General features: G+C 34.3%; 1 pseudogene across 1 annotated transcript; it reads left to right on the forward strand.

Moving 5' to 3' along the window:
- Window positions 1-5,437: 5,437 nt before the first annotated feature.
- LOC143589177 (TMV resistance protein N-like) lies at window positions 5,438-9,638 on the forward strand (annotated as a pseudogene). The gene is made up of 6 exons (XR_013145225.1): window positions 5,438-5,962; window positions 6,106-6,194; window positions 6,292-7,393; window positions 7,486-7,770; window positions 7,867-9,091; window positions 9,392-9,638. The product of XR_013145225.1 is annotated as a TMV resistance protein N-like (transcript).
- Window positions 9,639-10,397: the final 759 nt, after the last annotated feature.

A 10,397-nucleotide genomic window follows, 5' to 3' on the forward strand; every position in this document is an offset into this window, starting at 1 on the left:
AGTTTTTAGTTTTATTTAATTTTTTTTGGTCTTTTTGTAATTTGAGTTTTTATCTATTTTTCTTTTTCCTTTCTGTATATATATATATATATATATATTGAGTAAATGAGACCCGGTGTCATAAGATCATTTTAAAGTTCGGTACCGGTACAGTACCGAGGGTAAAAAGTCGGGAAATACCGGTACCGTACCGATCTCGGAACTTAAAACTTTAGTATTGATATGGTATCGACGGTACCAAATTGATACATAAATCAGTACCGGTACCGTCCCGGTACCAATCGGTACCGGTACCAATTTTTCTCATCCCTAGTCTTTGTTGGTTAGGTTTGTTGGGGTACCCGCACTAAGTCCACACCAATAATATTAGTAGCGGAACTCGTATAACTTATATACATAAAAAAACATCTAAAACGGTTTTTATTCAATCAGTAAAACGTGGGTATTGCAACGACGACTCTACATGAAATCTACTGGTAGCGGATATATTCAAAATGGTTCTTGGAATAAACCCAAATAATAAACTTGCCAAACCAAAGTATTTAAAATAAATAAACAAATAAAATAAAAAATAATGAGCTAAAAATATTTCTCAATTCGATCCTGTTTACTTGAGCCACGTATTCTTGAAGTGCACCTTTATTTCAAAATCCTACAATTATTTAAAAATCTAAGTTACCGACAACAATTTAAAAGATAATATAGAAATGCTAACGGTTCAATACCAAAAGAATTATATACATTACAAACCTTGATCATCTAGTTTGACAGTGGATCAACATATATCCCATCGTTGTGATTAGATCGTAAGTATGTAGCGCCGTTAGTTGGATTATCTAACGGTTCAACACCAACTGAAAATGGTGGTAGGTCGTCAAAATGGTCGTATTCTTCCTCGTCGACAACATTATCAACACCAAGGATACGCCGTTTACCTTGCAATACAATGTGGTATCTTGGTTTACTCGGGTCATTTACAAAGAACACTTGTGAGCAATGTGAAGCAAGAATAAACGGTTCAGATGCATATCCATTTGTTGTAAGGTTAACAAGTGTAAAACCATATTTGTCAACTTGAACACCTGTTTTGTTATTCACCCACTTACATTTGAACATAGGAATTGTGAAAATTCATTAATTCAGCTCCCATATTTCTTGGATGACACCATAATAAGAGTCTTTGGCGATTTCTAACCTTGTATCACGATTTGTTCTGTCGAATCTGGTTGTTGTTGCTATTACTGTAACTCCACTATTTTGCATTGTGCTTTTCTCATCTTGGTCTTCTGTGTAAAATGTATACCCATTAATGTCATACCCTTGGTAAGATTTTACTCTAAAATCCGGACCTTGCCCCAATGATTTCACAATTGTATCAACGAGTGACCTTATTTTTCATCCATGAAGAAAACTCTTTGTTATGCTGAATTTCATGCCACATTTTGTTCTTATTCGGATATGTTGATTGTAATAACTTTAAGTGTTCATCAACATACGGAGCAAGAGAAGTCATGTGTTTCAGAACATAAAAATGTGCAAGTTCTAAATTCTCCTTAGCTGGGTTGAGCCATTTCATACCAACACCTCCTTCCCCTTGAAGTTTACCACAGTGACGAGATTGTGTCAAACCAATATTTTTAACGCCTTCCAAATAACTTGTACAGAACTCAATCACCTCATCGGAAGCATATCCAGTAACAATACTACCCTCAGGCCGATTACGATTTCTTACTTAGGATTTTAAGAAACCCATGTATCTTTCAAAAGGGTACATGTAACGCAAAAATACAGGACCACAAGCCTTGATTTCTCCAACAATTTGAATCACGAGATCAACCATCACATAAAAAAAGGACGGTGGGAAGTACTTCTCTAGTTCACAAAGTGTGATGATAATTTCATTTTGCCATGCATCCAATTCTTCGGGGTCAATACATTTTGAGTGAATCATGTTCAAAAACCAACAAAGTTTTGTGATGGTATGTCGTGTGCTCTCTGGTAGCAATCCACGGATTGCAATAGGAATCATATGTGTCATCAAAACATGATAATCATGAGACTTCATACCAAGTAGTTTATTTTCTTTCATGGACACCAACCTTTTAATGTTTGCAGAATAGCATGATGGAACCTTAATATCATGTAAACATTTACAAAACTTTGTTTTCTCTGACATTGTATAAAACGCGGGGGGTAGATAAACGCGAGTACCGGTATCAACAGGGGCAAGCTCTTTACGTATCCCATTTCTTTCATGTCTTTATGAGCATAGATACCATCTTTTGTTTTTCAGGAATGTTTAACAATAACCCGAGCAAGCTATCACATACATTTTTTTCGATATGCATAACATCTAGGCAATGTCTAACCTCTAAATCTCTCCAGTATGGCAAGTCCCAAAAGAGTGAGCTTTTTTCCAAATGGATCCTTTCTTAGAGCTAGTTCGTTTTCGTTTTCCCAAAACAATATTTAGATTTTTAACTCTTGAAAAAGCATCAAGGGTCTTCTTCCGGTCTCGGTCTTTACATTAAAGTTCGTCATGTTCTTTCGATAACCATGACCAGTTGGAAGGAATCTTCGGTGTCCCATGTATACTGTTTTATTACAATTTTTTAACCACACTGAACTTGTCTCATCTTCACAAACAGGGCAAGCTTTCTTACCTTTCGTATTTATGGTGCAGAATATCATGGCATGCAATTCAAAAATATTCCTTCTTATAAGCATCATACACATTTACACCAGAACTCCATAGAGTTTTAGGTCAGCAATCAAAGGGGACAAATAAACATCAATGTTGTTACAAGGTTGTTCCGGACCCTGATTCAACAACGAAATCATTATGTATTTTCGTTTCATGCATAACCACGGTGGAAGATTGTAGATGCAAAGAAAAACCAGCCACGTACTATGCTGACTACGAAATTGTCCGAAGGGATTGATTCCGTCCGAACTAAGCCCAAATCTTATGTTTCTAACTTCATTACCAAAATTTGGGTATTTTCTATTAATATTTTTCCATTGAGGTGAATCTGCCACATGTCTTAATTTTCCGTCAACGTAATAATTTTGCGTCTCATTTGAATGCCAACGTAATAATTTTGCGTCTTTCTCATTTGAAAATAATCGTTTTAGTCTCGGTATAATGGGAAAATACCACAATAATTTGCCGGTGGTCCATTTTTCTTCACATCATTTTCATATTTACCAGTTTTATTTTCCCTCTTATACCTTGATGCACCACAGTAAACACATTCATGATTGTTCGCATACTCATTTCTATACAACATGCAATCATTTGGACATGCATGTATTCTTTCAACTTCCAATCCCATTGGATTCATCATTTTTTTTGCTTGGTAAAACGAAATTGGAAACTCGTTACTTTTCGGAAGCATAATATGCAAAACATATAATAGATCTGTGAAACTTGTATCACTCCATCTGTTTTTCGCTTTCACATTAAACAACATCAAAACAGCTTCAAGTTTTGAAATCTCAGAATCGTTATATAATGGCTTTTGTGCATCTTCAAATAGATGTTGTAATTTTTCTTTATCATCATCGCCAATATCATTTTCTAAATCCTTAAACATGTCATCTAAATTGTCAACATTTTCATTCTCTACATCCTTAAAAATGTCATCTAAATTGCCAACATTTTCATTCTCTATATCCTTAAACATGTCATCTAAATTGTTCTCATTTAAATTGTCATCATTTAAATTAACAGATGTTGTGACACCGTCAATCCGTTGTTCCCCATGCCTGTACCAACATGTGTAATTAGGCATAAAACCATTCACAATCAAATGATGCTCTATACCGTTAATATTTTCAAATCCCTGCAAAGTTTTACAAGTCACACAAGGACACCATATCATTTTAGAGCCTACATTCCTCCGATTGGATTCAGCAGCCTTAAGAAAAGTATAAAAGCCATTCGTATATATTTCAGAAGGACGTCCACTTTTGTACATCCAATATTCTCTACATTCCATCTGAAAAAAAATAAAATCAAATAAGTTATATGCAATTTATGCACGGGTCATTAATAGGTACATAAGGCGGTGGATCCTAACCCACTTTTTAAACATTCTATCTCATTTGCATACATTTTAACTTGTTAACTATTTAAGAAAAAATCGGCAACGTTTCCCCTTAACTCCCCAAGTATGCGGATAAGCCACACACCCGAAGGAGTAGAAGAAACAACTGTCGATTTTTTCTTAAATAGTCAACAAGTTAAAATGTATACATGTCCTAATGAGATTGAATATTCAAAAAGCAGTTCCCAACAGGGACAATTCAAAATTTATCTCTATTAGATCAATTTTGAACGGTATACTCTAAAGGTCAATTTTATATATACACACACATATAACACATATAGATCAACAATAAAGGCCAGTAATGAAGCTAAAATTGTTCGTACCTTTAATGCGGTGATATTGAATAAAGAAAAGAAAAGGCTACAACTATTTGATTATCTACAATGAACAAAATACAATCAGTTAATACATATAAAATCAATAGTTAAATATATGAACAATAAATTATATAATAAAGTTTATATTTTGATACCTGCTATTATGAAAAATGACTTCAGTGAAGAAAGAGTGAATTTACCTAGGTAGAAGTGACTAAGAGTATGGGAGTATGAAGATGAGATCATTAGCCGTTTAGGGATTTCTAGTTTATATTAAAAATATCTAGAGTTTATCAAAAAATACTAAAAAATAGGTAACAAACCATCCTTTTGAGCGGTTTTAAAAGGCATCGCCCAAAATATGTTGAAACAGTTGGAGATATTTTTAAGCTGTCATTTATGGCTTTTATTCTTTTAAACTATAAACCACCCAAAATTAGTTGTTAAAGGTTTTTTAAAAAATTATATAAAATATTTTATTGGAGATTATGGCATCAAATTAAACCAATGAAAAAGAACTCTTTTAGGCGGTTCAAAAAGTCACCGCTCAAAATCCATTTGTAGGTTGAAAATATAAGTATTTTAGGCTGTCATTTCTTTGTTTAGGGCGGTTAGCTTGGGTAGGAAATAAACAATACATGTTTCAAGCGGTTTTAAGATATGGACCGCCCAAAATAGTTTAGCCAACCGCCCAAATAAATCAGTTTTGTACCAGTGTTTAAAGTGTGTCTCATTTTTTTTCTATAATCAACTTAATATGCTTAATATAATTATTTTACTATTTTAGGTTTATTACAGACTAGCATAACTTCTTTTTACTATTTTACTATTTTTTTTTATTCAGTTAATTATCTTATATTGACCAAATAAGAGGTTTTACTACCTCCACGTAATTGCACAAATTTTCCACTCAAAATATCAGTTTGTGAAGTCTTATTTGATCATCTCTTTACAAGTTAATTCATTTGCATTCTGATTATACAAATTCCCCGTATAAACAAATTCGTTTTATCTGACCCTTTAAGCATACATTCAATGGCATCTACTTCAGCTTCATTAGTTCAAAAGAGCTTCAAGTATGATGTCTTTTTAAGCTTTCGGGGTGAAGACACCCGCAAGAACTTTGTTGATCATCTTTATCATGCTCTTCACCAGAAAGGCATTATAACTTACAAAGATGATGAAAAAATCAAGAAAGGGGAAAGAATAAGTGAGCAACTCATCAGATCCATTAAAGACTCGAGATTTCACATCATTGTTTTCTCCAAGAACTATGCATCTTCATCATGGTGCTTGGATGAGCTCGTACAGATTATGGATTGTCAGAAGACGATGGAGCAGACTGCTTACCCCATATTCTTTGATGTGGAACCCACTGAAGTCCGTCACCAAAGTGGGGCATTTGGAAAAGCCTTTGCAGAACATGAAACGGGTAGTAGGAGCTTTGTTCTACCTCTCGACTATCTTTGTTCCACTCTAGCATTTTGTTGCAGCGGATCATCTTCTTCATTGAATGGTGTCATAGTGGATCCGGTAACATCTTTATCATTGAACTTGTATATGTATTATTCAGTGAACGATTTATGTTTCAGTGCAGAAGACGTTTCTTATCCAAGTGCTTTGTACTTGTGTTAAATCTTGTTAAGACTAAGAAAGCTTTGAACTTTATCAAACAGGAAAATGAAGATGATGTTGGAAGATGGAGAAATGCTCTCAAAGAAGCAGCCGGCTTGGCTGGGATGGAGTTGAAGACTACTTTTAATGGGTAATTCCTTCATCTTATATTCTTCTTTTCTTTCCTATGTAACATGTTCTTCATAGGGACATTCATGCAACCTGAATGAATCTTCTTTAATTCATAGGCATGAAGCTAAATTTATTCAACAAATTGTTCAAGAAATTTCCCTAAAGCTATATTTCACTAATTCGAGCATTGATGGGAAGTTAGTAGGCATGGAGACCCGGGTAAGGAGTGTAGTTTCATCTTTAGAAACTGGTTCCGAAGATGTTCATCTGATAGGGATCAAGGGAATAGGAGGTGGTGGAAAGTCCACTTTGGCGAGAGCTGTTTTTGATCTAACATCCGTTTGGTTTGAAGGTGTAAGCTTTGTTGAGAATGTCCGAGAAGTTTCAAAAGGCTCTTCGACTGGTTTGAAGAAATTGCAAAAGCAGGTCCTTATAGATGTGTTAGCTGATCAAAACATTGATGTAACAAGTGTTTCTGATGGGAAAAATAAGATGAAAAGGATGATGCCTGGTAGAAAGGCTCTTGTTGTTCTAGATGATGTGGATGATATAGAGCAACTTGAAGCGTTAGCTGGTGAGCTTACTTGGTTTAAGCCGGGGAGTAGAATTGTCATAACAACAAGAGATCAGCAGGTGCTCGTAGCACATGGAGTGAGCATTATTCATGATGTTAATCTGTTATCAGATGAGGAAGCACTCTGCCTCTTCAGCAGGTATGCATTTAAGAAAGATATTCCAAATCAAGGGTATGAAGAGCTATCAAGTAAAGTTGTACATTATGCTGCTGCTCTTCCCTTAACAATCAAAGTTTTGGGTTCACATCTTTGTGGTAGAAGTGATCATGTATGGAAAGATGCGATAGAAAGACTAAAAACTATCCCTGAAGATCGAACTTTGAAAAGATTGGAGATAAGCTATAATGGCCTAGAGGATGATCAGAAAGAAATCTTTCTAGATGTTGTATGCATGATGAAATATTCGCAGAAAGAAATTGCAATCAAAATACTTGACAGTTGTGGATATTATGCTGAAATTGGTTTAGGTGTTCTTGAGCAGAAATCTTTGATAACTATTTCTAATTTTGGCGAATTAGACTTCCATGATCGTATAGAAGAAATGGGCTGGAATATAGTGCGTCGTTCGCATCCTAACGAGCCTAGAAGACATAGTCGATTATGGATTAAAAATGAAATTGAAGACATATTGGTTAAGGAATTGGTAAGTTTTAAGTTTATATGAAATGTGGACAACTAGGAAATATTATTTTCTTTGACAAATTTTCACACCAGCATTTTTTTTATTATGTACAGGGCACCAAAGCAGCAAGAAGTATGTATTTGGGATATTCCTTTCTCCATTCAAATATTATTATGAAAGGTATTAGAAACATGGAAGAACTTAGACTACTTATAGTGGATGGCAACGGAAAAGAAGTTGATGAAGTTAGCAAATACTTACCAGATGCTTTACGATATCTTTGTTGGAGTCTATACCCTTTTCGGTCTTTACCTGAAATGTTTCAAGCAAATAACCTTGTTAACCTTAAAATGCAATGGAGCAATATAACTGAACTCTGGGAAGGAGGAGAAAGAAAGGTAGAATAATGGTTGATTGGTTGTTTTGCATAATGCATATAATGTTATATATTGTGATTACACTGATTCTCATCTATTTTTCTTTTCTTATGATAGGTTTTTAATAAGCTTAAATTCCTTGACCTCAGTAAATCTTTGAAGTTAAGAACCTTTGACCTTAGCATGACCCCACATCTTGAGGAGTTAAATCTTAAAGGATGTAAAGACTTTGTAGAACTCAAATTGCCCGTTGAATGCCCGAATCTCAAAATACTCAACCTCAGTTGTTCTAAGGTGAGTCACCTTAACATTGGGATGGTTCCACATCTTGAGAAATTATATCTTGAAGATTGTTCTCATCTTAAAGAAATTCATGCTCCGGTGGGATGTCTTAAAAAGCTTGTTTACTTTAGCTTAAGTAAATGCTTAAATGTTGCATATTTAAAGGTTGACAAACAACATGAGTCAGCTTCTCTTATAGATACAGTGGAAATAAAGGTACGTTGTGAAGATGTTACAAATGATTTTCTAGGGTTTAGGTTTACATGTATATATGATGAACATAGATCCTCATGGAGTGGAAATTTAGAGAAACTTTTTGGTTTTGGTTCATGCGTTTGCGAAAACCAAGAGTATTTTCTAGCAACTATATGTGATTTACAACATTTAAGAGAGCTTACACTTTCCCTAAGCATTCCTCAGGATCTGTGGCAGTTAGAAAGTCTAGAGAAGCTATCTTTGTGGTTACAACGGTTTCAACATCTTCCGGATAGTATTTTTATGTTGAAAAATCTGAAATCACTTAAACTTGGTTCTTGTTGGGATCTTGAACAGTTACCTGAGTAATCATATGGATGTGCAAATCGTTACTAGATATTCCAGACAACATATGTAAGATGAAATGCTTAAAACTTTTAGAGATCAGCTCTTGTGGTAGTATTAAGAAATTGCCAGAGGAACTTGGGAGTTTAGAATGTTTGAAAGAGTTAGATATATCTGCTTCTTCAGGCATAAGTCATCTTCCGAACAACATATGTAAGATGAAATGCTTAAAACGTTTAAAGCTCGAAAATTGTCCAAATATTAAGAAATTGCCAGAGGAACTTGGGAGTTTAGAATGTTTGAAAGAGTTATGGATAGAAGATACAGACATTAATCGTCTTCCGCGGAGCATTTATCAGTTGAAAGGTCTGCGTATTTATGGGTCCATGTGGCAACTTGAATCCTATGGTTTTACATCCATTTTGGCGGATGAAATCTTGAATCAACCATGGATGATCAAGTACTACGTAGAGCTGTAAATAAGCTTGTCAGCCACAACATGAGTATTTGTCTTAATCAGGTACAATTCACAATTTAACGATGTTGTCTGTTTACACTCGTGATTATGAGGCTCAATTGAATCAAATTATACATATTCACGTATTTTTTAATTCATGCACACCACCTGCTCGACTAAATGCTTGTGTAAGAAATTTTCATCTTTAAATCAAAATCGATGAAAAGACCTTGTTATGTTCTTTCATTTTCAGGCCTTATTTTTTTCTTTCTAAATCAGTATTAATCTCAATAAATACTTATGTCATGTTTGCTAAGCAGTGTTTTGAAACACGTATAAAACTTGTAAATTTATGGTTTGCAGGCCATCTTTGAGGGCCAACAATATTATTAGGAGTCTAAATTGGACTGGGAAATCTCATTGCAGGATTGACGGAGCTCTATACTATTAGCTGCAATAAAACTCGTTGATGGTGCGAGAGCTAAACTCTCCGTAAGTTTATTTCTTAGAGGCTTTTATATAATTGAATGTTGGTATTTGTTATTTATTTATTTGCTTTCAGCTTCAATTTGTCTTGTGAAAAGAGATATGAGATGCTAAAGAGTCTTTTTGTATTTTGCAACTTTGTATTTTGTCATACATTCTTGTGGGGGGTTGTTCCTAATAAGTTTTGCTTATTAAGATATCTCACCGTCTACTATTGTAAAAAGAAAGAAACTTTCTGAAATGATCATATTATGTGGTTCAAGATTGTTGTTATTATGATAGTATTGATCCTCGGTTCTTATTTCATATAATTAAGTTGCTGCAGTTATTTTGTAGATATTATTGTTGTTATTATGATAATACTGATCATGTTGCTAAGCATTTATAAAATGATGAAAATACAAAGTTTAGTGCAGATGGGTTTCATAATCAAACGCCTATCGTTTGTTGTCTTGTTTTCATGGAGTGTAGTCTCTTCTATCATAACGCAAACAGGTGATCATGGCATTAAGATCCAAAACCAATTCATACCTTCAGCTCAATTTTGACTATAATAAATTCAACACAACTCTTATGGTCAAAACTGAACGCCTTTAGTCCAAATAACACTTTCCATATTTCCCGAATTACCCCTACATCTATATCCAGTTCTATTATATGCCATTTGAACCAACTATTAATCCAGGATAATTCAACTGTATACCGGATATAGGAGAAAGTCAAATACAGTCCAATAAACCAATGATGTAGAAAATGTAGATATTGACAACTTTATTAATCCAGGTCATTCCAGGATAAGCCAACAGTTGCAAATTCTTTTGTTGACTTCCATTTATACCTAAACTCTATACCAATATTGCATGAGACTCAACAATACAACCGA

Source organism: Bidens hawaiensis, unplaced genomic scaffold (genome assembly GCF_021521415.1).
Source record: "Bidens hawaiensis isolate Kalapana, Puna unplaced genomic scaffold, B.hawaiensis_p1.1 tig00001576_1, whole genome shotgun sequence".
Lineage (NCBI taxonomy): Eukaryota > Viridiplantae > Streptophyta > Magnoliopsida > Asterales > Asteraceae > Bidens > Bidens hawaiensis.